The sequence below is a fragment of the Balaenoptera borealis genome, assembly GCF_965194805.1.
Source record: "Balaenoptera borealis genome assembly, chromosome: X".
Classification (NCBI taxonomy): Eukaryota; Metazoa; Chordata; class Mammalia; order Artiodactyla; family Balaenopteridae; genus Balaenoptera; species Balaenoptera borealis.
In genome coordinates, this window is record NC_138881.1 from 118,094,733 (window position 1) to 118,121,408 (window position 26,676).

Below are 26,676 nucleotides of genomic sequence, written 5' to 3' on the forward strand. Positions count from 1 at the left end.
ATGGGGAAATGGACACCAGTGGAACTGACGTGCATTAGATTGTACAGCTTATCAACTACAGAGCTAGGAATAAAATCCAAGTTTCCTGAACCACAAGGATGCTGCCTTTTCTTCTACATGTCAGGGTAAGTCAGTTATTCTCCTAAGACATTCTCAAGAGTACATAGCACCTGAATGTAAGCATCATAAATGCTGCTGAGCTAGCAGCATGGCCTAGCTATACCCACTCTTACTCCTATATTCATGTGATTCTGACTTGACACATTCTGACTCCAATTTCAAATTGTTTTCCCGTTTATTTGCTGTATCTTTCCATGCCACTTTTCATGGAAAAGTCACTATTTCCCAAATAAAATGAAAATGAATCCACAGGCTTGATACAGGATCTGAGTGGAACACAGCCAAATATTGGTGTCAGAGGGACCCAGTGTTGAACAATGGCTGGTGTTCAGGAATGACAATTTTTCAATCTCCTCTCTCTAAAGGAATTTGGGTTGATAATTCTGTAGTTTTTCATTGATTTCCCATGGCCTGTGGCCAATAGATAACCAAAAGTTGTAAGTTAAGCAAGATTTTCATGAACTATCTGCTAATCTTAATATATTTATTATACCCAGCCCAGACTTGCATTGGTCTTCATTAGCTATGAATTAACCATATTGCCTGGATTGCCTTTTTCCAGTCATCTGAATCCAGCAACTTTCAAGCAACATTTTGATGAGTAGTTTTCTAGGGACATATTTCTCTGTCCTTAAGACATTGCACACCACTCCTGTAAGTGCTACCGGTTTTAGCCAACAATGATTTTTCCTTTGTGTGGACATCTCCAAAAGAGGATGTTCTAGATACAGCATAACAAATATCTGACTTACTTCATATATATTATTATTAAAACACTATGAAGAGGAACAGTGCAGGTACTGTTTCATTAATCTACCTGCAAAGACCTCTAAAATGTATTGATTAGAGATTTAATGCAAATAAAATTTCACAATGAACATAGTATCTAGTTTTTTATTTCCTCATTCGTTTGTTGATTTAGAATACCATATATAGAATATTTGGGAACCTGAGCCAACAGCCTTATGGTATTGTGATTTCTATAAAATAGTGTACCATTTATAGATTAACTCGTGAGAAATATTTCTGTACAAATTTCTAAAAATATGGTAACAAGAAAAAAAAAGCCCTCCAACTAAGTCAACTGTAATAATCATCTTTACCTATGTATATTTTATCTTTCATTACAAAAGGATGCAGATGTACACACATACACACAAAATCTAAATTTTTAAAAATACTCAAATGGTTGAGTACTTGCCATGTGTTTCTGCTGTGCTAGGCACTGAACTGGCTACAAAGCTATATAAAGCATGAAACTTGTCTACAAAGAACTTGCCATCAAATTAGGAAGACTTCAAGTGTGATTTTTCTGGATGACTCCTTTGTGAGCTGCCTCTAGTGGCCACCTCAGAGCTCTTTCCTTCCAAAGTGATTGTTGAAATAAAGAGGTAGCTAAACTCATTTCTGAAACAGGTTTCCATAAGCCAGCTTTTTGACTTCATTAAAATAAAATTTCCATATTTTTCTTTAATTTCTTTCAATTACCTCATAAACTTACATTGCTTAAGGGCATAAACAAAAAGAAAATTAAAGTTCTTTATCACTTCCTCCATCAAAGCTTGCTTAGAACCACTCTTATACATAGCTCGTCAGAATAAACAATCCTGATACAATTAAAGCAGGGCATGCCTGATTTTTAATTTGTTAACCAATAATTCAATAAAATATGGAAATATTAATAATTTTGAATTTTATTACACTTCCCCATTTGTGGCAAATGAACCATATATAGTGTCCTATCTTCTGACAAACTTCTCCAATTTCAATAGTCAGGCTTCAGTAACTGATGTGTTACTTGATTATTGATTAAAATAAATACCTGTTACACACAAAATGAATGCAAAATAAACTTTGAGCTAATTATCTTATTTTAAGTGATATCATAATATTAGGCAAAGACCTGTAGTGACTTTATAGGACAAAAAAGAAATAAAATGAAAGACTCAAAGGTTAGAAGCTGTCAGTGATTAGCTTATTCAGCATTTCTCAAAATGATGTTCCTCAGATTTTATTTTATGGGAAGCTAAGAAGTATTAATATTTAAAAATATATATAAAATAGAAGATAAATCTTCCATGGCAAAATAAGTCTGTAAACATCGTAGGGCTTTTCTGAGCTGTTACAATGCTAATATATGTGGAAAAGCTGTAAGTGGTAAACAACGCATTTGACTACAGGACCCCTATCCCTTTTAAAACAAATATTATTAAGTACTATCTAAGGCAGGGGTTGACAAGACACCTGCTCCATCTATATCCTCCATGTTCTTTTACCTGCAGCCATGGGAAACACCGAGGACCACTCCAGGGCTATCTCCACATCCTTCCCACACCCCCCTTCTTTCCTGTCCTATTTCTCTGCAGTCTTTTCTTCCCTAACTGGTATTAATTACTATTCTATGAATTCTTTCACCTTCAGAAATTTCCAGAGGAGTGGACGCTTCACGTTCATGTGCACCTCCAAATTCTAGGGCATGAATGTCAAACTCTATCAACTCACCCCTAAGAACATTCATCTCATTTGTTTGGCAACATTTGATGGCCCTGCATGATTCTGCAGCTCAGCAATACTCCATCTTGGGAGAGAAGTGGCAGTCTCCCCTTTGAGTAGATACTGCCAGTCTTTATGATTTAGTTTCTTGTAGACTCCCCTCACTTGTTTATCAGGAAAAGCAAAAGTAACTGCTCTCCCCAACCACTGAGGCGGGGAAGGGCAAAGTCTCTAACCATGAGCTCCACATTCCTCACAAGGCCAGTGACAGAGAGATGATGAGTTGGAGGTGAGGGGTAGGTAAGTAGTTGTTTATTTAAGGTATGAGATGTGGCTCTTTAGTAAGATCTGGAAGTTAATGTCTGATTTCAATTACTTGCAGCTCTTTAGGCTAGGCAGTAATTAGGGCCTTTTCATACTCAGTGCTGAGGTCCAGTTGTCAATTTAAGGGCAAAAGGAAAAGTTTTAGTTAATGCTCTCTCTATTTTGATTTGGATCTGTCCTTGTGCTCAATTTACTCTTCCTTTAATAACTTCTTAATGCTACATTCTTAGGCTTAATATATGCATTTAATTTTAAATTTCCCTGTAAGCATGGCATTAACTTCATCTCAAAATTTTTTTTATCTTTATTGGAGTATAATTGCTTTACAATGTAGTGTTAGTTTCTGCTGTACAACAAAGTGAATCAGCTATACATATACATACATCCCCATATCCCCTCCCTCTTGTGTCTCCCTCCCACCCTCCCTATCCCACCCCTCTAGGTGGTCACAAAGCACTGAGCTGATCTCCCTGTGCTATGTGGCTGCTTCCCACTAGCTATCTATTTTACATTTGGTAGTGTATATATGTCCATGCTACTCTCTCACTTCGTCCCAGCTTCCCCTTCCCCCTCCCCGTGTCCTCAAGTCCATTCTCTACGTCAGCATCTTTATTCCTGTCCTGCCCCTAGGTTCTTTAGAACATTTTTTTTTGGGGATTCCATATATATGTGTTAGCGTACGGTATTTATTTTTCTCTTTCTGACCTATTTCACTCTGTATGACAGACTCTAGGTCCATCCACCTCATTACAAATAACTCAATTTCATTCCTTTTTATGGCTGAGTAATATTCCATTATATATATGTGCCACATCTTCTTTATCCATTCATCTGTCGATGGACACTTAGGTTGCTTGCATGTCCTGGCTATCGTAAATAGTGCTGCAATGAACATTGTGGTACATGACTCTTTTTGAATTATGGTTTTCTCAGGGTATATGCCCAGTAGTGGGATTGCTGGGTCATATAGTAGTTCTATTTTTAGTTTTTTAAGGAACCTCCATACTGTTCTCCATAGTGGCTATATCAATTTACATTCCCACCAAGAGTGATGAAGGGTTCCCTTTTCTCCATGCCCTCTCCAGCATTTATAGTTTGTAGATTTTTTGATGATGGCCATTCTGACCTGTGTGAGGTGATATCTCATTTTGGTTTTGATTTGCATTTCTCTAATGATTAGTGATGCTGAGCACCTTTTCATGTGTTTCTTGGCCATCTGTATGTCTTCTTTGGAGAAATGTCTATTTAGGTCTTCTGCCCATTTTTGGATTGAGTTGTTTTTTTGATATTGAGCTGCAACTTCATCTCAAATTTTGATACATAACATTTTTATTATTTGGCTCCAAATATTTTTCAAATTCCATTGCAATGCCTTCTTTAAACAATGGTTAATTTAAAAGTGCATAACTTAATTTTCACACATTTGAGAATTTTATAGTTATCTTTTTATTATTTATTTCTTGCTTAATATCATGGTAGGCAAATAATCAAATAATATATTTTGTATAATTTTATTTCTTTGAAATATGATGAAACAACTGATGGAACAGCGTACAGTTTTGGAAAATGTTTGTCATGTGCTTGAAAAGAATACTTATCCTGATATTGTTGGGTGCAGTGTTTTATATATGTTAATTTGGTCAAGATTGTTAATTAAGATGTTCTTAATTGGCTTTTTTTTGTGATACTTAACTCAGTTACTGAGAGCAGTTTAAAATATTTCATTATGATTATGTATTTGTCTATATGTCCTCTAATTATGTCATGCTTAGTATTTATATTTTTAGGGTGTGTTATTCGATGCATACACATTTAGAATTATTATATAATTAATTTTTCCTAAACTCTACTTTCTTTTTTTTTTTAATTATTATTTATTTATTTATTTATTTTTTTGGCTGTGTTGGGTCTTCGTTTCTGTGTGAGGGCTTCCTCTAGCTGCGGCAAGGGGGGGCCACTCTTCATCGCGGTGCGCGGGCCTCTCACTATCGTGGCCTCTCTTGTTGTGGAGCACAGGCTCCAGATGCGCAGGCTCAGTAGTTGTGGCTCACGGGCCTAGTTGCTCCGCGGCATGGGGGATCTTCCCAGACCAGGGCTCGAACCCGTGTCCCCTGCATTAGCAGGCAGATTCTCAACCACTGCGCCACCAGGGAAGCCCCTACTTTCTTTTTATGTAGCTATATCACCTTTCTTTTGCTTGGTGTTTGCATACTTTTTTTTCATCCTTTTATTTTTGAACTGTCTCTCTCCATATATTTAAAATATATCACTTATGGGCACCATTTAGTTATAATTGTTTTTTTCTTTGTTTTCTGTCTGATAATCTTTTCTTTTTAGTTGAAATCTTGTCTTTACATTTAATGTAATTACTTCTATATTTTGGATTAATTACTCACTATATGCTTTATATTCGTCTCATTTATTCTATGTCATTTTTCTCATTTTCTTGTTTTTGTTTTTTATTTATTGGGTATATTTTATTATTCAATTTCTCCTTTTTTATTAGTTTATACTTTATATATCCTTTTACAATACTTTTGGTACAACCCTAAAGATTACAAAATACATTACTGATGTGTCCAAATTTTCTCCACATTTCTGGATAATACAGAAACTCTTTGTATTTGCACACTTTAACTCTACGTATTCCCCTTCTGGGTGACATTTCCAAATTTTTTCCTATTATCTATCTATCTATCTATTTATCTATCTACCTATCATCTATCTATTATATTGTCCATCCCACAAGGTACTATTACAAGTACTTAAACATTACTATTTTTTAGATTTATCCACATATTTACCCTTTTTTGATGCTCTTCATTCCCTCCTTCCCCTCTGAACTTCCATCTCAAATTATTTCCTTCAGACATAAGTACATTTTAGCTGCTTCTTTTAGTACTGATTTACTTATGACAAAGTCTTTATTTTTGCTTATTTTAAAATGTTTTGTCTCCTCTTTGTTTTTCTTGGAAAGAGAATTATACATTGGCAGTAAATTTTCTTTTAGTAATTTTAAGATATTTTTCCATTGTCTTGTGTAGAAAAATTAACTGTCAATCGTATTACTTTTTCCTTTAAAAGTAATCCTTTTTTCCCTCATAAGACTTTAATTAAAATTTTATTTTTTGTGCTGGTCTTCAGAAATTTTACTATGAAATACCTCTGTGTGGCCTTATTAGTATTCACTTTCTCTGGTTTTGTACTTGTTCTTAAATCTGTAGCCCAATGTCTTTAACCAATTTTAGAAAACTCTCAGCTGTTATCTCTTCAAATATTTTTTCTTCCCCATTTTTTTTCTTTTCTTCTGCTACCCCAATTCTATGTATATTATATCTGTTTCCTGGGTCCTCTATGTGTTTTATAAACTGTTCTGTATTTTATATCTTTTTTTGTGTGTGTTTCATTCTGATAGTTTTCTGATGACCCATCTTCTATTTTACTTATTCTGTCTTAAGGTATGTCTAATCTTCTGTTTGATCAACCCACTGAGCTCTGAATATCAGACAATTACTTTTTCATTTCTAAAATTTCTATTATAGTGTTTTGTTATCCATTTAAATTCTCAATCTTGTGTTGAATTTCCTTAAATATATTCAGCCTATTTGTTTTAAAGTTTGTGTATGATATTTCCATTATCTAGATCCTCTGTGAGCCTGTTTCTATTGTCTATTCTTTATCTCTGTCTTGTCACCTCTAAAGCCTGGTTATTTTTAATTAAGTGACTTGCTTTTATATGAAGAATTTTGGAAGTATTTTGAGGCCTAGGTTTATGATATCTTCCAAAAGAGACAATTTATATTTATGTCCGGTGGACTACCAGGGATTGTAATGATTGGAAGTTGGGCTCAGTTCTTCTCTCTCTCTCTCTCGCTATCTATCTATCTATCTATCTATCTATCTATATATCTATATATATCTATACACACACATATGTTCTAGTCATTATTAGAGGGAAGTTAGTTCCAAATAAATTAGTATACTATTGTCAGAAGTGGAATTCTCCTAATAAGTACCCTGTTTTACCTATATTTTATTGTTTAGCAAAGCAAATTCCTTACCACTTATTATTTTAGAACCTGTTGCCTAATCTCATATGATTATTATTCAACATGAAATTTAGGATCATTTTGTCAAATTATAAAATGGAATTCCATTGCAGATTTATTTAAGGAGAGATGGCATTGTTTTACTAGAATTTTATTAGGGTTTGAGTTTAAATAATGAAATATTGGCCTCCCTTTTCAATTTTAATATCAATTATTATTATCTTCTTCATGACATTTTCAATGCAAATATGCCTAATTTTTTACTTTCTGCAAGAAGCTAATGGATGGAGCCTTTTAAAAATAACATATGAAGACTTCTCTGGTGGCGCAATGGTTAAGAGTCCACCTGTCAATGCAGGGGACACGGGTTCGATCCCTGGCCCAGGAAGATCCCACATGCCACGGAGCAACTAAGCCTGTGCACCACAACTACTGAGCCCGCACTCTAGAGCCCATGAGCCACAACTACTGAAGCCCGTGTGCCTAGAGCCCATGCTCCGCAACAAGAGAAGCCACAGTAATGAGAAGCCCACGCACCACAATGAAGAATAGCCCCCACTTGCCGCAACTAGAGAAAGCCTGTGCGCGGCAATGAAGACCGAACACAGCCAAAAATAAAAACAAATAGATGAATAAATTTATTTAAAAAACATATTATGCATGTATTTGTTCCTTAATTTATGTTTTTCAAATCAGAAAATAATGTTGAATTTTATTCATTTCCTCTATTTTTATTTTCCTTTAACTAATGTTTATGTCTACTAGATGCCAGAGTCATGTATTACAGGTATCACAATCATAATGAACAAAAGAAAGAGAGACAATTTCCAAGCTCCAATGAAGCTCATAGCCTATATTATGCAAGGTCCTAACAAGAAACAGTTGGCACACTCAAAAGGGGCAATTGAAAAGATTATGCTGAACAAAGATACAAAAATATGGGCAGGGTCCAGGACAACAAACTATGGGAAAGCATACCTGGGTTAGCAAGATTTTAAAGTCACAACTATCCCTTATCCTGAAGGGACAAGGGGAGGCAATGCTTCTTGGAACCCAGAGTGCAAGCTCTATGTCTTGGAGAGTGTTGAACACAGGAGCTGTTACAAATAAAGAAATGCAGCCTGGAGCACCTGCAGCACAGAAGGGAGGGAAGGAGAGGAATGAATACTTTGACCTCTCTCCTTCCACCCTCAGACAGCTTGACAGTATGTTCCTTTGGCTAGAACAAGCTGGAAGCCAGAGGGCAAGGGATCCCAACCAAGCCAATTTTTCTGGAATGCAGAATAAGATGGAAAGGGATAAAGAATCAATCAATCTACAGAGACAAATGGAGAATAACTAGCACATAGTGTATGGAAACTAGCATTTAAGTAGGCGAGTACTATATAGAGAAAAATTGCTACAACAGAGAAAATACTGAATAACATGGAAGCATTTAAAAGAGGCATCTCTGATTTGCTGCCCTTTAGCATCTCTTGAACACTGTTCACATCTGTTATGCTTTAGTTAAATCCATCTCTGAATCTGTATTCATGTTCAGTATTTTTAAAATATTTTATTACGGAAAATTTTTAATATGCACAAGAGTAAAGAGAACAGTATAATTAATCACCATGCACCCATCACATACCTTCAACAATCATCACTACTTTTGAATTTTGATTCTTTGATCCCCCACTTGTCTTTTTTGTTTGATTTTCAAGAGAGGTTTAAAATAGATCCCAGTATTTTATTCTTTTACCTGAAAATATTTAAATATACATCTTTAGCTGATAAGAATGTTTAAAATAGGTTTTGCACAATCTCTGTGTCATTGTAACACCTACCAACGTTGATAAATTAACCCAAGAAAATTATTTAAATTCCTTAATATCATCTAATACCATCTATACTCAAATTTTCTTGACTCTGTCAAATATATCTTTTCATGGTAGGTTTGTTTTAAACAGGGTCCAAACAAGATCTAGACATTATATATATATGTTTTGAATTTTATTTTATTTATTTTTTATACAGCAGGTTCTTATTAGTTATCTATTTTATACATATTAGTGTATATATGTCAATCGCAATCTCCCAATTCATCCCACCACCACCACAACACCCCCGCTTTCCCCCCCTTGGTGTCCATACGTTTGTTCTCTACATCTGTGTCTCTATTTCTGCCTTGCAAACCAGTTCATCTGTACCATTTTTCTAGATTCCGCATATATGCATTAATATGCGATTTTTGTTTTTCTCTTTCTGACTTACTTCACTCTGTATGACAGTATCTAGATCCATCCACGTCTCTACAAATGACCCAGTTACATTCCTTTTAATGGCTGAGTAATATTCCGTTGTATATATGTACCACAACTTCTTTATCCATTCATCTCTCAATGGGCATTTAGGTTGCTTAAATGACCTAGCTATTGTAAATACTGCTGCAATGAACATTGGGGTGCATGTGTCTTTTGTAATTATGGTTTTCTCTGGGTATATGCCTAGTAGTGGGATTGCTGGGTCATATAGTAATTCTATTTTTAGATTTTTAAGGAACTGTTCTCCATAGTGGCTGTATCAATTTACATTCCCACCAACAGTGCAAGAGGGTTCCCTTTTCTCCACACCCTCTCCAGAATTTGTTGTTGGTAGATTTTCTGATGATGCCCATTCTAACTGGTGTGAGGTGATATCTCATTTTGGTTTTGATTTGCATTTCTCTAATGATTAGTGATGCTGAGCAGCTTTTCACGTGTTTGTTGGCCATCTGTATGTCTTCTTTGGAGAAATGTCTATTTAGGTATTCCGCCCATATTTTGATTGGGTCGTTTGTTTTTTTGATACTAAGCTGCATGAGCTGCTTGTATATTTTGGAGATTAATCCCTTGTCAGTTGCTTCATTTGCAAATATTTTCTCCCATTCTAAGGGTTGTCATTTTGTTGTGTTTATGGTTTCCTCTGCTGTGCAAAAGGTTTTAAGTTTAATTAGGTCCCATTTGTTTATTTCTGTTTTAGTTTTCATTACTCTAGGAGGTGGGTCAAAAAAGACCTTGCTGCGATTTACATCTAAGAGTGTTCTGCCTATGTTTTCCTCTAAGAGTTTTAGTGTTTCTGGCCTTACATTTAGGTCTTGAATCCATTTTGAGTTTATTTTTGTGTATGGTGTTAGGGAGTGTTCTAATTTCATTCTTTTACATGTAGCTGTCCAGTTTTCCCAGCACCACTTATTGAAGAGACTGTCTTTTCTCCATTGTGTATTCTAGCCTCCTTTGTCATAGATTAGGTGACCATATGTGCATGGGTTTATCTCTGGGCTTTCTATCCTGTTCCATTGATCTATATATCTGTTTTTGTGCCAGTACCATACTGTCTTGATTACTGTAGCTTTGTAGTATAGTCTGAAGTCAGGGAGTCTGATTCCTCCAGCTCTCTTTTTTTCCCTCAAGATTGCTTTGGCTATTCAGGGTCTTATGTGTTTCTATACAAATTGTGAAATTTTTTTTCTAGTTCTGTGAAAAATGCGATTGGTAGCTTGATAGGGATTGCATTGAATCTGTAGATTGCTTTGGGTAGTATAGTCATTTTCACAATGTTGAATCTTTCAGTCCAAGAACATGGTATATCTCTCCATCTGATTGTGTCATCTTTGATTTCTTTCATCAGTGTCTTATACTTTTCTGAGTACAGGTCTTTTACCTCCTTAGGCAGGTTTATTCCTAGGTATTTTATTCTTTTTGTTGCAATGGTAAATGGGAGTGTTTCCTTAATTTCTCTTTCTTATCTTTCATTGTTAGTGTATAGGAATGCAAGAGATTTCTGTGCATTAATTTTGTATCCTTCAACATTACTAAATTCATTTGATTAGCTCTAGTAGTTTTCTGGTGGCATCTTTAGGATTCTCTATGTATAGTATCATGTCATCTGCAAACAGTGACAATTTTATTTCTTCTTTTCCCATTTGGATTCCTTTTATTTCTTTTTCTTCTCTGATTGCTGTGGCTAGGACTTCCAAAACTATGTTGAATAATAGTGGTGAGAGTGGACATCCTTGTCTTGTTCCTGATCTTAGAGGAAATGCTTTCACTGTTTCACCATTGAAATTGATGTTTGCTGTGGGTTTGTCATATATGGCCTTTATAATGTTGAGGTAGATTCCCTCTATGCCCACTTTCTGGAGAGTTTTTATCATAAATGGGTGTTGAATTTTGTCAAAAGCTTTTTCTGCATCTATTGAGATGATCATATGCTTTTTATTCTTCTGTTTGTTAACATGGTGTATCACATTGATTGATTTCCATACGTTGAAGAATCCTTGCATCCCTGGGATAAATCCCACTTGATCATGGTGTATGATCCTTTTAATGTGTGGTTGGATTTTGTTTCCTAGTATTTTGTTGAGGATTTTTGCATCTATATTCATCAGTGATATTTGTCTGTAAATTTCTTTTTTTGTGACATCTTTGTCTGGGTTTGGTATCAGGGTGGTGGTGGCCTGGTAGAATGAGTTTGGGAGTGTTCCTCCCTCTGCAATTTTTTGAAAGTGTTTGAGAAGAATGGGTGTTCACTCTTCTCTAAATGTTTGATAGAATTCACCTGTGAAGCCATCTGGTCCTGGACTTTTGTTTGTTGGAAGATTTTTAATCACAGTTTCAATTTCAATACTTGTGATTAGTCTGTTCATATTTTCAATTTCTTCCTGGTTCAGTCTTGGAAGGTTATACCTTTCTAAGAATTTGTCCATTTCTTCCATGTTGTCCATTTTATTGGCATAGAGTTGCTTGTAGTAGTCTCTTATGATGCTTTGTACTTCTGCCGTGTCCCTTGTAACTTCTTTTTCGTTCCTAATTTTATTGATTTGAGTCCTCTCCCCTTTTTCTTGATGAGTCTGGCTAAAGGAGAATTAATAATTAGCCTTATCGGATGCAATGTCCTATAAATATCAATTAAATCTATCTGGCCTACTTTATCATTTAAAGGTTGTGTTTCCTTATTAATTTTCTGTCTGGATGATATGTCCATTTATGTAAGTGAGGTGTTCAAGTCCCCCACTATTTTTGTGTTACTGTTGATTTCCTCTTTTATAGCTGTTAGCATTTTCCTTATGTATTGAGGTGCTCCTATATTGGGTCCATATATATTTATAATTGTTATATCTTCTTTGGATTGATCCCTTGATCATTATGTAGTGTCCTTCCTTGTAACATTCTTTATTTTAAAGTCTATTTTATCTCATATGAGGATTGCTACTCCAGCTTTCTTTTGATTTCCATTTGCATGGAATATCTTTTTCCATCCCCTCACTTTCAGTCTGTATGTGTCCCTAGGTCTGAAGTGGGTCTCTTGTAGACAGCATATAGATGTGTCTTGTTTTTGTATCCATTCATCGAGCCTGTGTCTTTTGGTTGGAGCATTTAGTCCAGTTACATTTATGGTAATTATTGATATGTATGTTCCTATTACCGTTTTCTTAGTTGTTTTGGGTTTGTTTTTGTAGGTCCTTTTCTTCTCTTGTGTTTCCCACTTAGAGAAGTTCCTTTAGCATTTGTTGTAGAGCTGGTTTGGTGGTGCTGAATTCTATTAGCTTTTGCTTCTCTGTAAAGCTTTTGATTTCTCCATCAAATCTGAATGAGATCCTTGCCAGGTAGAGTAATCTTAGTTGTAGGTTCTTCCCTTTCATCACTTTAAATATATTGTTCCACTCCCTTCTGACTCGTAGAGTTTCTGCTGAGAAATCAGCTGTTAACCTTATGGGAGTTCCCTTGTATGTTATTTGTCATTTTTCCCTTGTTGCTTTTAATAATTTTTCTTTGTCTTTAATTTTTGTCAATTTGATTACTATGTGTCTCACCATGTTTCTCCTTGGGTTTATCCTGCCTGGGACTCTCTGTGCTTCCTGGACTTGTGTGGCTATTTCCTTTCCCGTGTTAGGGAAGTTTTCAACTATAATCTCCTCAAATATTTTCTCAGTCCCTTTTTTTTCTCTTCTTCTTCTGGGACCCCTATAATTCGAATGTTGGCACATTTAATGTTGCCCCAGAGGTCTCTGAGACTGTCCTCAATTCTTTTCTTTCTTTTTTCTTTATTCTTCTCTGTGGTAGTTATTCCCACTATTTTATCTTCCAGGTCACTTATCCTTTCTTCCACCTCAGTTATTCTGCTATTTATTCCTTCTTGTGTATTTTTCATTGCAGTTATTGTATTGTTCATCTCTCTTTGTTTGTTCTTTAATTCTTCTAAATCTTTGTTAAACATTTCTTGCATCTTCTCGATCTTTGCCTCCATTCTTTTTCCGAGGTGCTGGATCATCTTCACTATCATTATTCTGAATTCTTTTTCTGAAAGGTTGCCTATCTCCAGTTCATTTAGTTGTTTTTTCTGGGGTTTTATCTTGTTCCTTCATCTCGTACATAGCCCTGTGCCTTTTCATCTTGTCTATCTTTCTGTGAATGTGGTTTTTGTTCCACAGGCTGCCGGATTGTAGTTCTTCTTGCTTCTGCTGTCTGCCCTCTGGTGGATGAGGCTGTCTAAGAGGCTTGTGCAAGTTTCCTGATGGGAGGGACTGGTGGTGGGTAGAGCTGGCTGTTGCTCTGGTGGGCAGAGCTCAGTAAAACTTTAATACACTTGTCTGCTGATGGGTGGGGCTGGGTTCCCTCCCTGTTGTTTGTTTGGCCTGAGGTGACCCAACACTGGAGGCTACCTGGGCTCTTTGGTAGGGCTAATGGCAGACTCTTGGAGGGCTCATGCCAAGGAGTACTTCCCAGAACTTCTGCTGACAGTGTCCTTGTCCCTGTGGTGAGCCACAGCCACCCCCTGCCTCTGCAGGAGACCCTCCAACACTAGCAGGTAGGTCTGGTTCAGTCTCCCCTGGTGTCACTGCTCCTTCCCCTGGGTCCCGATGTGCACACTACTTTGTGCGTGCCCTCCGAGAGTGGAGTCTCTGTTTCCCCCAGTCCTGTCAAAGTCCTGCAATCAATTCCCACTAGGCTTCAAAGTCTGATTCTCTAGGAATTCCTCCTCCTGTTGCCAGACCCCTAGGTTGGGAAGCCTGATGTGGGGCTCAGAACCTTCACTCCAGTGGGTGGACTTCTGTGGTATAAGTGTTCTCCAGTTTGTGAGTCACCCACCCAGCGTTTATGGGATTTGATTTTATTGTGATTGCATCCCTCCTACCATCTCATTGCAGCTTCTCCTTTGTCTTTGGATGTGGGTTATCTTTTATGGTGAGTTCCAGTATCTTCCTGTCAATGATTGTTCAGCAGTTAGTTGTGATGCCAGTGCTCTCACAGGAGAGCTAGAGATTATATTTTTTGTTTGTTTGTTTACTGATTATCTTTTATTCTATAATTGTCCTCCTCCCCACCGATGATAATCACATCATGCAATTGCTTAAGGAAGAAAACAGGTCTTTTGTCCTAGAGAAACGTCCACATTCTGAATTTGGTAGATTGTTTCCTCATGATGTCATTTAATGTGTTCTTGTATCCCTGGTAATTCCCAGAAACTTGTAGGTAGATCTAGAGACTTAAATGTATTTTGGCTCAATTTTTGGCAAGAATATTTAGTGGGTTGTGGTGTTTATTTCCTATTGCATCACATGCTGTTTGATTGTTCTACTTTCAGTAATGTAAACAAACTGTCAGTGTGGGCTCAGGTGATGTTGCCTGATTCTTTTATCATCAAGTTTTTCAACATTTCACCTAATGATTATAGCATTAATTGATTATTGTTGCCAGGATGTATTATTCCTTTAAGGGTTACAAAATGGAGATTTTTATCATTCTATATTCCTCTTGAATTTATCACTGGTAACTCTTCTTTAAAGAAGCACCCTTCTTCATTATTTGGTTACCCTGAAATATAGTTAATCTGGAAAGGGAGGATAAATGCTTAATTTTTCTGCATATTATTCATTGGTTTTCAGAACAGTGAATTGCTGCCTTAGCAACTTATAGTGATTTGTAATGAATTTTTTATCATTATGAATTTTTGTATTTTTCTTCATCTTACGTGTTTTAGTTCATTGCAGTCATTATTGCTCAAATTGTTCCATTTTTTTTGGCCAGTAAGATTTCCCTCAAGTTATCTTCTATATTCAGATTTTACTTAACATGAAATTGGGCTCCCTCTTTGAATTATACTCACTTCTGATGTTTACCCCCCTTTAGATACTGTATTTTGCTACTAGGCTGCTGGGATACTACATGAACATCCTTGAATGCTCTAGGCACCAGCCACACATTTGGTAGTATTCACTGACTAACATTCCAAACTATTGCCAATCGACTCTGGTTCAGTTCTATGTTGTACATGCCACTTAACTGAGATTTGTTTTTCAATAGCTCTACACTGCCTATAAATTCAGTCTGTACTCATTGGTATGGAACTTAGAGCCCTCTATGATTTATCCTCAAAGTCATTTCTCATTTCTACTTTTCCCTGCCTAATTGTTGCTCATTTGTCTTTTTCAGCTTCTGAAAAGATAGCTCTGTGTTGGATACCACCTGCAAGTCTAGGTTCATGGTAGTCTCTGAGCTAATTTGGGGGAAGCTTAATAGAGTTTGAAATCAAAGCAGTAGGAGATGTGCTTGAAGTTTTTGTAAATTCGTCTAACTTGCTTTGTTTTGGTTCTAGGCTCACCAAGAGAGTACAGACAATTACTGGGTTTCCTAGGTAGGTCTTACTTTCAAGAAGAGACTGCTCTCACCAGAGTAATTTATGCCCTATTCCTTTTTCAATTATATTTCTCATTATAATTAGGCTCCTGGCATTGTAACTATATGTGGCTTTCCATATTACATCCTTTATATAACCTATAGGGAAAATCTATAGGGAAAAGACAGCTTAACTACAGTATCCAATTACTATCACAGTCCTACTTCTTACTGTAAATAGTCAACTGTCTTTCTGATCAGTCTTGTGAGCCAGGTGATGTGAATCTACCCCTTAAGTAACGAGTCCACTCTAGATATGGTGACAACTCAGATTTCTGAGTTGACAAGGCTGAGGGCTACCATGATCCCAGACCTTGACATCCTGGTAATGCCTCACTGTGAGGCAGTCAGCAGCCTTTCACCTGGTGACAGAAGTCTTTGTGTTGGCTTCATCCACATTTGTCTGGTTTGAGCTTCTACAGATACAGTTTGCAAGGCATCACAGATTAAACTATCATGTAATGCCATTATTTTACTTTACAGATGAGTAAACTGAAGCCAGAGAAGGGAGGAACATGTCATGGAAAAGCCATGATTCATTCCAGGTCTCTTGATGCTCAGTTGAGCATTCTTTCCATTGTTTAATGATTCTCAATGGATAAAAAGGATTTTCCTGTTCTCATTTGAATTACATGTATATATTCAGGGATTATAAAACTCTAGTGATTCCTGAGACCTTAGAGATCATGTAGTCTACTGTTTCTCAACAGGGATCTATGAAAATAGATATACTAGCATGCTCCTTGGAGATTTTCATTCTATGGAACTGGGGTGGAGATAAAAGACTATTTTTTTTTAATTTCCCAGGAGATTCTCCTACACAGAAAGACTTGGAAACTCCTGATCTAATACAACTTACTTGTACAGATGAAATAACAGAGACCTAAAACAGAGAAGGAATCTTGCCTTTGTAGATAATTTCTTACTTAGGGGCTCAAGTCACTCACACTTGACTTTTGAGCTGTTATTTACAACTCCAGCACTATGTACTGTGTGTACAGATTGGAGCTTTTCAGTGTGGAAGATCTATGTTAGGGAAGTAAGAAAAGCAGCACAGTATCCTAGAGTAAATCCTAGAGCAGATTGTGAACTCAGTCCCAAATGTCATTTGGACACAAGCGTTTTCTGCTTCTATTGCTGCTACTTATATAAGTTATGCTGTTGGACATATTCAAAAAGGCAAAAAAAAAAAAAACAACCCTCCAATTAGAAGAGGGCAATGACAAACATTGCCGTCACTGAATTTAGAGAAATAAGCATGGATGAGATCATTAAGTCAAAGCTGGATTTTGAAATATAATCAGATGCTGAAGGGCCCCAGGGAAGATTATTCAGGTCTTTGTGGATTGTTCTCAGCTACATGCCAGTATTAGGAATATAGAATGTACTTTAATATTCATGGGCAGTTCTGGGGCTGTAACTTAAACTCATTTTAGAGGCTCATATACGTATTTCAATTGCCTATGCCAGTACCTACTTAGATGTATATCTGCACATTAATTTTCTTAATGATGTTGTGCACTTGTATGTAGCTGGCACAACCATAAAGCATTTCATAGTCACATAAGGGACTAAAACAACTCATAACAACTCATAAATAAAAGATAAATTTCACTAACTGCTATATGTGTTCAGAGGTAGAAACGATCACAGTCAATTTCTGGGAGATGATGGCAAAGGTTGATGGCATATGAGGTGAGCCTTGGAGAATGAATAGTGGAGAGAGGGAGGGAAGGAGGGCGGGAGGGGGGGGAGAGAGAGAGAGAGAGAGAGAATGAATGAATGAATGAATGGAGAGAATAAGAACATCCATTCCAGGCACAGGGAGCTGTATGAAAAATGCCATGGATATATTGGAGTGTAAAATATAGTAGTTCAGAGTAACTCAGAGAATTATACTTTGCATACCTTCTCTGCAAGATGTTTCTACCCTCTTAGTTCCCTTGAGAAACTTTCTAATGAAAACTCTTGTCTTCTATGTATTAATAAATTGTAATGGCTTTAATAGATAGTTGGTAAGCAGAGAGGTGTACTTGAACATTACTGGTAGGCCACATGTGGTATTAACAAAAGCCTAGAGCTCTGACAATGATATAGTGGCATGAAGGGTAGGACAGTAGTGTTGAGGAGAAAGGAGAAATAGATTTGAAATCAGAGGGACAGGATATGAGCCTCTTCTCTGCTACTAATTAACAGGATGATATTTGGTTTTTATTCAGTGTCTTTTGGACCTCAATTCATTTATAAAAAGAGTATGAAAATGCCGACCCTTTCTAGCTTTCCAGGTTGCTGTGAGGATCAAATAAGTGCAAAATTAGGTGTTAACATGGAATATAATTATTACTAGCTGTAATAATGGTAATTTAAAATTTTCATATCATTTAAAGATTTTCATACCTATGCCAAATGAGGATTTTTTTCATTCTTTTTAAAAGCATTAATCTTGTAATGTCAGAAATAAATTTCTAAGATGAATCACTGGTATAAGGATAGCAGTCTGATTTATAAGTCCTTTCTGGATGGCTTAGAGACATTTAACTGTTCATATGAGTATGAAAGGCTAGGAGGCTGAATCACTGATGGGGAAAAAGAATCAATTTAGGGGCATCGATTAGACTTCAGTAGCTCATATCATCTGCCCACAGGAGCTGGACACAATTACTCTCCTTGCATCCTTTGATTTCAAGTGTATTCCTATTATCATCTAATCCCTGAAGCTGAGTTTGGAAAGGTGACATTTGTTACTCAAAATCACTGCAAATAAACTCCCATTTCTAAAGCTTCATGCTGGAACGGTAGCCATGAGGCCATCGTTCTATTTTATCTGCCAGATATGCTACAAATATGTTTTCTCAGTAATTTTCTTTTGGTTTTGCTTATGGTTTTTTTTTTTAGAGAGAAGATACTGTCTTTAATAAAATTAGACAAAGAACATTCTCAAGTAACCAACAAAAGAAGAAATGGTACTAGCTAACAAATATTTGGAATCATGTTCACTCTCACTAATAGTGAAAGGAATGAAAAGTAAATCTCTGAGATAGTGTTTCAACCTATCAAACTGGAAATATTTAAAAGAAAAGTAACTGGGCAATGTAGGAATATAGGAATACTTAAATGAAGTATGGTAGAGTAATTAAAATATGTTCTAAAGAATAGATGGCAATGAATAAATGATCGCTATAAAATACATGAGAAATGTTAGACACATAATCAGTGATGTGGAAGGAAATGCAGTGGGGAGTTAATAGCAGTCATTTCTGGAAGGTTGTATTATAATCCTTTATTTTTAAATCTAAGTTTCCAAATTTTCACCAAAGAGTATGACTGATGTTATTAGTAAAAAATTTTTAAATGTGCATATGCACTCATGCATACTTAAGAATCATCTTCTAGAGTTGCTTCTTTCTGTTACATTAAATGTGTAATCTACCCAATATGACAACCACATTCTTTTTTAAAAATTTGTATCTTATTGTGGTAAGAACACTTAACAAAAGACCTACCCTCTTAACAGATTTTAAGTGTACAATACATTATTGTTGACTATAGGTACCGTGTCATACAGCAGGTCTTTAAAGCTTATTTACCTTACTTAATTGAAACTTTATGCCTGTTGACTAATAAATTGCCCATTCTCCCCATTCCCACCCTCTGGTAAGTACCATTGCAGTCTTTGATTTTTATGAATTTGACTATTTTAGATACCTCATATAAGTGAAATCATGCAGTATTTATCTTTCTGTGTCTGGCTTGTTTCTCATCACATAATGTCCTCAACGTCCATCCATGTTGTGGCATATTGCAGAATTCCCTTCTCTTTTAAGGTTGAACTGTACTCCATTGTATGTGTATACAGTCACTCCTCCTTATCCGTGGGTTCCATGTCTGCAGATTCAGTCATCCAGTAGAGGTTGGTTGAATCTGGGGAATGTGGAGCCCATGGATATGGAGGACCAATTGTACTACAACATTTATATAAGGGACTTGAACATTGGAAGATTTTGATATCTGTGTGGAGTTCTGGAACCAATCCCCTGTGGAAGGACTGTACTACATTTTCTTTATCCATTCATCTATCAATGGACATTTAGGTTGTTTTATATCTTAGCTATTGTGAATAATGCTGCAACGAACATAGGAATGCTAATATCTCTTCAAGATACTGATTTCAGTTCTTTTGGATATAGACCCAGAATTGGGATTGCTGGATAATATGGTAGTTCCTTTTTAAAGTTTTTTGAGGAATATCCATACTGTTTTCCACAGCAGCTGCACCATCTTGCATTACCACCAATAGTGGCAAGGGTTCCAATTTCTCTACATCCTGCCAATATGTGTTATTTTCTGGTTTGAATAATTTTCTTTTTATAATGGCCATCCTAACAAGTGTGAGGTGGTACCTCATTGTAGTTTCGATTTGCATTTCTCTGATGATTAGTGCCAATGAGCATTTTTTTCATATAACTGTTGCCCATTTGCCTATCTTACTTGGAGAGATGTCTATTCAAGTCTTTAGCCCATTTTCTTAAATCGAGGTATTAGTTTTTATATTGAGTTGTATGAGTTCCTTATATATGTTTGAGATTAACCCCTCATCAGATATATGGTTTGCAAATATTTTCTCCCATTCTGTAGGTTGCCTTTTCACTCTGTGGATTGTATCCTTTGCTGTGCAGAAGCTTTTTAGTCTGATGTAGTCCCACAGTTTTGGTTTTTGTTGCCTGTGCTTTTGGTGTCATATCCATGAAATTATTGTCAAGACCAATGCCATGAAATGGCATTCTTCACTGAGCTGCTACTATGCATGTGGTTCTTCTTTCTTTGTTGTATATCTGTTCTTGTTTGGTCTTCTCTTTTAGAGATATTTGATGTTATAGACATAGATATTATATATATTTGCTGACTAGATGTTTTCAGTTACCTATTTGCAAATTTCAGTGGGGATATATGCAAATTGAATCTCTACTACAATCATTTGGAATATAAACTTACATAATAAAAAGGCTACTATTTTTGTTATTTAAATATATGGGTATTTTTTTCCCTGGAGTAGCAAGCAGAAAAGAAGATTCAAACTGGCATTTACACTGTAGACCTGAGAGTAAAATTTTATCCAAGGAAACATCACTTCATTATTACCTAGTGAATAATGTCTCTGACAAGTGTGTATTGCATGAATACTTGCTGAGTCATGACTACCACCAAGTAAATATCTCATTTATGAATTTTAATGCAATTTTATTTTTGAATTGAATCAATCTTATAATGTCTTTGATAGAACACACCTAAAAGGCTTAAAGTGCACAGAAATGAGCAATTTTCTTTTATGTAATGTTGCAAAGTATATGCATAGTAATGTGGTAATCTGAGTCAGCTGACAGGGCAGTGTTCACAGACAGGAGACTTGTGCTTTGAGCTTTGAATATGACCTTGTTATGTGTTGTGACTTCAGAGGGACTATTTACTCTGAGTCTCTTTGTCCTTATCTGTAAAATGGGACTAATAGCACCTGCTTTGCTTACTTTTCAGGTTTGTTTAGAGACTGGAAAAGTGATAATGCATGGATATTCACTAATACCTGGTATGCCAGTTTGACCACATACTCAGCTATCTGGCAATTAACTCAAAGTGAACCAAAGGGGCACAAGTTGCTGGCTTAATTTCTAGTTAAACTAATTGGCTTCACACAGTGCTATACCCTAATTTAGTCCAGTCACTCGGTAGATATGTGTCTATGTAAGTGATTAGCTGAGGGTGGGTGGTAGTTCAATGTTGGATCTATCTTAGCTGTAGGAAAGCAATTCATATGTGTACTTATGAGTCAAGAGCAGGATTTTGTATAAAAAACAGCACGTTGATGTTTACAAGAGTTAAAAGATAGGTATAATTCATAAACACCTCAAATAATACTTCCTTCCTGAAAGCTTTCCTCCTCCTTTGGCTAACTCCTCTCTAATACTGAATTTAACATCCATTCGCCTTGTTATATGGCAAACTCTATGAGGGCAAAGTATCTGTCAGTGTGTCAGTTTTCCTTACTACTGAATCTGTTGTGTCTATTACAGTGCTTGACACATAGCAGATGCTCAATAATTATTATATTAAGTATGATATATATGATATTATATTAAGTATGATATATATTATATTACTATATATATTATTATGTTATCTTATTGTCTGTATATATAATATGTATGTACATAAAACTGCTGACTTACTCATTAATCCCACCAGCCACCTCTCAGCTCCTACCTCAGATACTTTTTAGGTGCACAGTAAACAGTGACTGTATATTCTTTATATTATTTAGGATGAAGCAGTAGGAGTACAGTAACCTATTGCTTTACAGTAAATCCTATATAACACACAAATGCATATCTTATTGTGTCTAAGTAGGATAGTGCCCTCAATAATTTGCAAATACATGCACCAAAATTTATTTTCCATTCATTGAAAACTACCAGTCCAGAGATGAATAGAAAGGCAGTGATTAAAGTTTTGGAGCAACCCAATCTAACCTAGGGCTGGAGGCTCATTTGAATTCCCTAATTATCACTGGTCCAGATCTTCAGGCTTACAGTTCTCCCTGAGGCTCCTGGTTATTTTTCCTAATAGATGTCCCAGTCTTGTTAATCAAACAAGTCCTTAATATTAAATATAAAACTCATCATAAAATTGAAGTTTCATTGAATTTATTTTAGCAGAGGTCTGAAGCTACTTTCTACTAATGACTAACTTCAGGGAATAATTTGCTTAGGCTTTAGCAGTGTGCTAGACCCACACCTTCTAAGTTATAACGTTTTTACCTACCATATTTAGTGGTAAAAGGAAAAAATGATGGATCTCCCATTTAGACTAACAGCATTAACAAAAAGTTCTATAACTTAGTGAAGTTTGTATAAAAAGTATGTGTGTGAATATATATATGTGTATATGTATATATATCCATGCATACATATATATGGTATGTGTTCACATCTAAATTAGAACATCAGTAAGTTATATTTCATCTATTTCATCTCTGATTTAACTGTTTTTGTAAAATAACAAGATTATGAAAAGCTCCAGTCCAGACATGAAAAACATTTTTCAAATCTATAACGCCTAAAGGGCATACTTTTGAATAACTTCCAGGTTTTATGTTCATAAATTTATTCCAAATGTTAAATGATTGACATTTCATTTTTTAATCTCTTTCAGAACTGACAATCTGGATTGTAAATTGTAAGCCAATATCTCCAAATTTATTTTTGGTCTTATATGTTTCAAAATCTTCCCTTTTGTGTGTGTGTGTGTGTGTGTGTGTGTGTGTGTGTGTGAAATTGAGATCATCCAATTTTTTTTCATTAAACAAAACTTATAAAAGAAAAAATTATGCCTTACTGGTGGGATATTTTTCTTTTTGTTATAGTTCCTTCATAATACTTTTGATTTATTATTTGGCAAAGAAAACTAAACACATCCACTGTGTACCATTCCTGGTGAGATTAATGTTTAATATGTATGCAACAACAATACTTGAACATTTTCTTGTTTACCAACTACAAAAGTGCCCCTGGGCATCAAAATAGTTCTCTTCCAAGTTTGGGGGAAATTAAGTAGTGTACTTGAAGTGCTTTGCCAGCACCGTGCTGTCAAATGTTTACCTGTGTGGCAGTTAAATGGGTCTCAGGTGAATTAACTTTTACCCCCCTCCAGAAGCAGGACAATTGTAGGCATTTACACTGCAGGCTTCACAACATGCAACAGAACTGTCACTCCGGAGTGAGTTTGAAGAGCAGTCAAATGAAAGTTAAATTGTTTTGCCTGCAACTCGCTCAGTTAACTTTGGAGAATATTCTCATATTTGCATTTGATATCATAAGTCCTCTTCAGCACTCAGTCCTGAGGGGAAGTCATTCCCTGGTCTGTTTTCACCAAGGGCATGCTTACTTCATGCCAGCCTCATGTCTGAACTGGATTTTCATCCCATGTGACTAAGTGGAAAAATCTTATGCTCACAATGGTAACTTTTCTTTTAATTAATTAATTTATTTTTTGGCTGTGTCGGGTCTTAGTTGCGGCACATGGGATCTTTTGTTGCAGCCTGCGGGCTTCTCTCTAGTTGCAGCATGTGGGCTTCTCTCTAGTTGTGGCCCGCGGGCTCCAGAGTGCATGGGCTCTGTATTTGCGGCACACGGGCTCTCTAGTTGAAGCGCGTGGGCTTAGTTGCCCCGCAGCATGTGGGATCTTAATTCCCCGACCAGGGATCGAACCGGCATCCCCTGCATTGCAAGACAGATTCTTAACCACTGGGCCACCAGGGAAGTCCCTACAATGGTAACTTTTAACCAAAGTAAAATTCTGGGACGATTTCTACCTTTGATACTTGGATTCACTTAATCCATCATTCATTCGTAATTTATTTCTTAAAAACACATTTGCTAAGTACCTATTATAATCTAGATTCTAAGCAAGATATTGAAGATATGACAAAGAAAACAGAATAAATCCTGCCATTAGTGAGCTCAGAATCTAGGGAAGGAAATGAAATAAATAACACTTACTTACACAAAGTTATAACTATAGTATCATTAATAATAAAAAAAAAAACTTAAAACAACAAACAAATAGCCAGAGTTGCAGCATCAAAGTCTTCTACAGATAAAGTACCTCCTGGAAGTGCAACCTCAGTGTTGTTTATATAAAGGAGAGGTTGGTCATACTTGGGTGTTGAAGTAGAATCTCCAGCAGCTGGACCTTCTATGAGAAGATGGGTTTACACAAATGGTAAAGTGGAGAGGAAGACAACAAAGGCATTAAAGTAGGAAGATCAGATTTATTTTAACTCAGATAAAGGTCATGCTGTAAAACATGATGTGAGTCCTCCTTCCCCTAGTGAGTGTAGACATTAAAGCATTCCCTTGGTCTCTTTCATAGATCAACAAGGATACTTTCCAGAGTGACTGTCATCTGCACATGCTGAGTCAATATTAGCACCACCACGTGTAGAGCTATTGAGAACAAGCTCCCTGGTTAGATATTTCCATTTTGTTCTGTGATCATGGGAAGTACCACTAACGTTGCCCAGGAACTTCTCCAAATTTTCCCACTGGTCACCAAGGAACCCATGAAGAGAAGGAGTCATCAAACCTCCTACTAAGTAACTTAAATCCCTCAAAAACATGGACGGTGTGAGTGCAATGCAGTATCATACTCACATACAAAGGACATGATATTTCATCTTAGGCTGTGACATAGGCCAATGAATTGACTGTCTATAGGTCCATTTATTTTAGCCTTCTGCAATGACAAAAAGGCAGTGGCAGTTTAATTCACCAGGAGATTGTTGTGTAAATACATTGTCTATTGTCATTAGCATTTGGTCTTGCAGATAAATGCACATTGTACAAGCTTGCTTCTCCCCAGCTACTTATGACAGAGTACAATAAATTAAAATAGCTTTCTTTTCTACCTTCTTCAAGGGTCATTACTTCTTACCTGTCCCTCATAGAGTTATGGAACTTTTAATCAAGAAAACATTTTAGTACATTGTTTTTCGAAATGCAGTCTGAGCACATCTGCTTCAGATGGCCTCTTCTTATGATCCAGATTCTGGGGTCGCTGTCCAGCTCAACTAAAGCAATCTCTAGGTATGGGGCTGAAGGACCTGCATGTTTAACAAGCTTCTTGGGTGATCTCATGTAAATTACAATTTGACAATCACTACCTTCAAAGATAGCTTAACTCCAACATTTCTCAAATCAATAATCTGCAGTTCAGAAAGGGGAAGTGACTTGTCCAGGGTTACAGAGCAAGTGCCCACAGAACTCAGCCTTCCACAGAACTCTGAGATCTGAGCCCAGGGTTCTTCTCACCACCCCACAATGTTTATACCCCAACCCCCCATCATATGCCTGTTGTGCAACATTTTCAGGAGGAAGAGTTTTTGGTGATCAGCTACTTTCAATACACAAACTCTTTTTGACTTATAATGACATATTTTTAAATAATTGTTTAGAATATACTTGTGGCAATACTTCCTTCTTCCAGAAAACTGTTTAATTGAGAATGTAGTCTCAACACAGAATCTTTGCATATGGAAAGCATTAAGTAAAGATAACTGGCAAGTTTGTAATGTAGTCTCAGTATAGGCTTTGGATTTGTGCCAAAACCCTGTAAGGTAGAATGGAATTTCAGAAAATGATGTTGAGAAACTAAACACCATAGGTTGACTAGCTCACACCTGAAGACTGAAACTTCTGCCCACTTTGTATGTTCTCTTAGAACTCACTGTGTATTGTGCCTTTGTTCTTCTTAATTACTGTTACATTGGTGAAAGTGAGAAGAACATTCTGGATCCTGCTCACAAGGAGTGGCTCCAGAAATCACTGTTTAATTGCTTTGAAAATCACTTAAAAAACATTTTATTTTGAGTATCATGGCTTAAGTAATAGCTATCAGTTGAACCAGGTCACCATTTTGGAACCCAGAATAACAGGCTTTCTGCATGCGCTATGAAGACTTTATGAGAGGCAAGTCCCAGTTATTGAAAACTCTTAAATTTATTTCACCCATGACCAAGCATGGGCTTTGGGTACTGAAAAATTGGAGCTTTTATCCATGCTGACAGGTAGCATAGTTTAAAAAAAAATTCATGGGTAGACTGTTTAATTTTTAAGAAAGTGGCTCGGGCTTCCCTGGTGGCGCAGTGGTTGAGAATCTGCCTGCTAATGCAGGGGACACGGGTTCGAGCCCTGGTCTGGGAAGATCCCACATGCCACGGAGCAACTGGGACCGTGAGCCACAACTACTGAGCCTGTGCGTCTGGAGCCTGTGCTCCGCAACAAGAGAGGCCGCGATAGTGAGAGGCCCGCACACCGCGATGAAGGGTGGCCCCCGCTCGCCACAACTAGAGAAAGCCCTCGCACAGAAACGAAGACCCAACACAGCCATAAAGAAATAAATAAATAAATAAATAAATAAATAAAATATTTTAAAAAACAAACAAA

At 36.4% G+C, this 26,676-nt stretch overlaps 1 long non-coding RNA gene across 1 annotated transcript in view; it reads left to right on the forward strand.

The window, feature by feature from the left end:
- LOC309620132 overlaps positions 1–26,676 on the forward strand; it is a 31,323-nt gene extending 4,647 nt beyond the window's left edge. The window contains exon 2 of the long non-coding RNA XR_014239436.1: positions 1–26,676. This is a non-coding gene — a long non-coding RNA (uncharacterized lncRNA).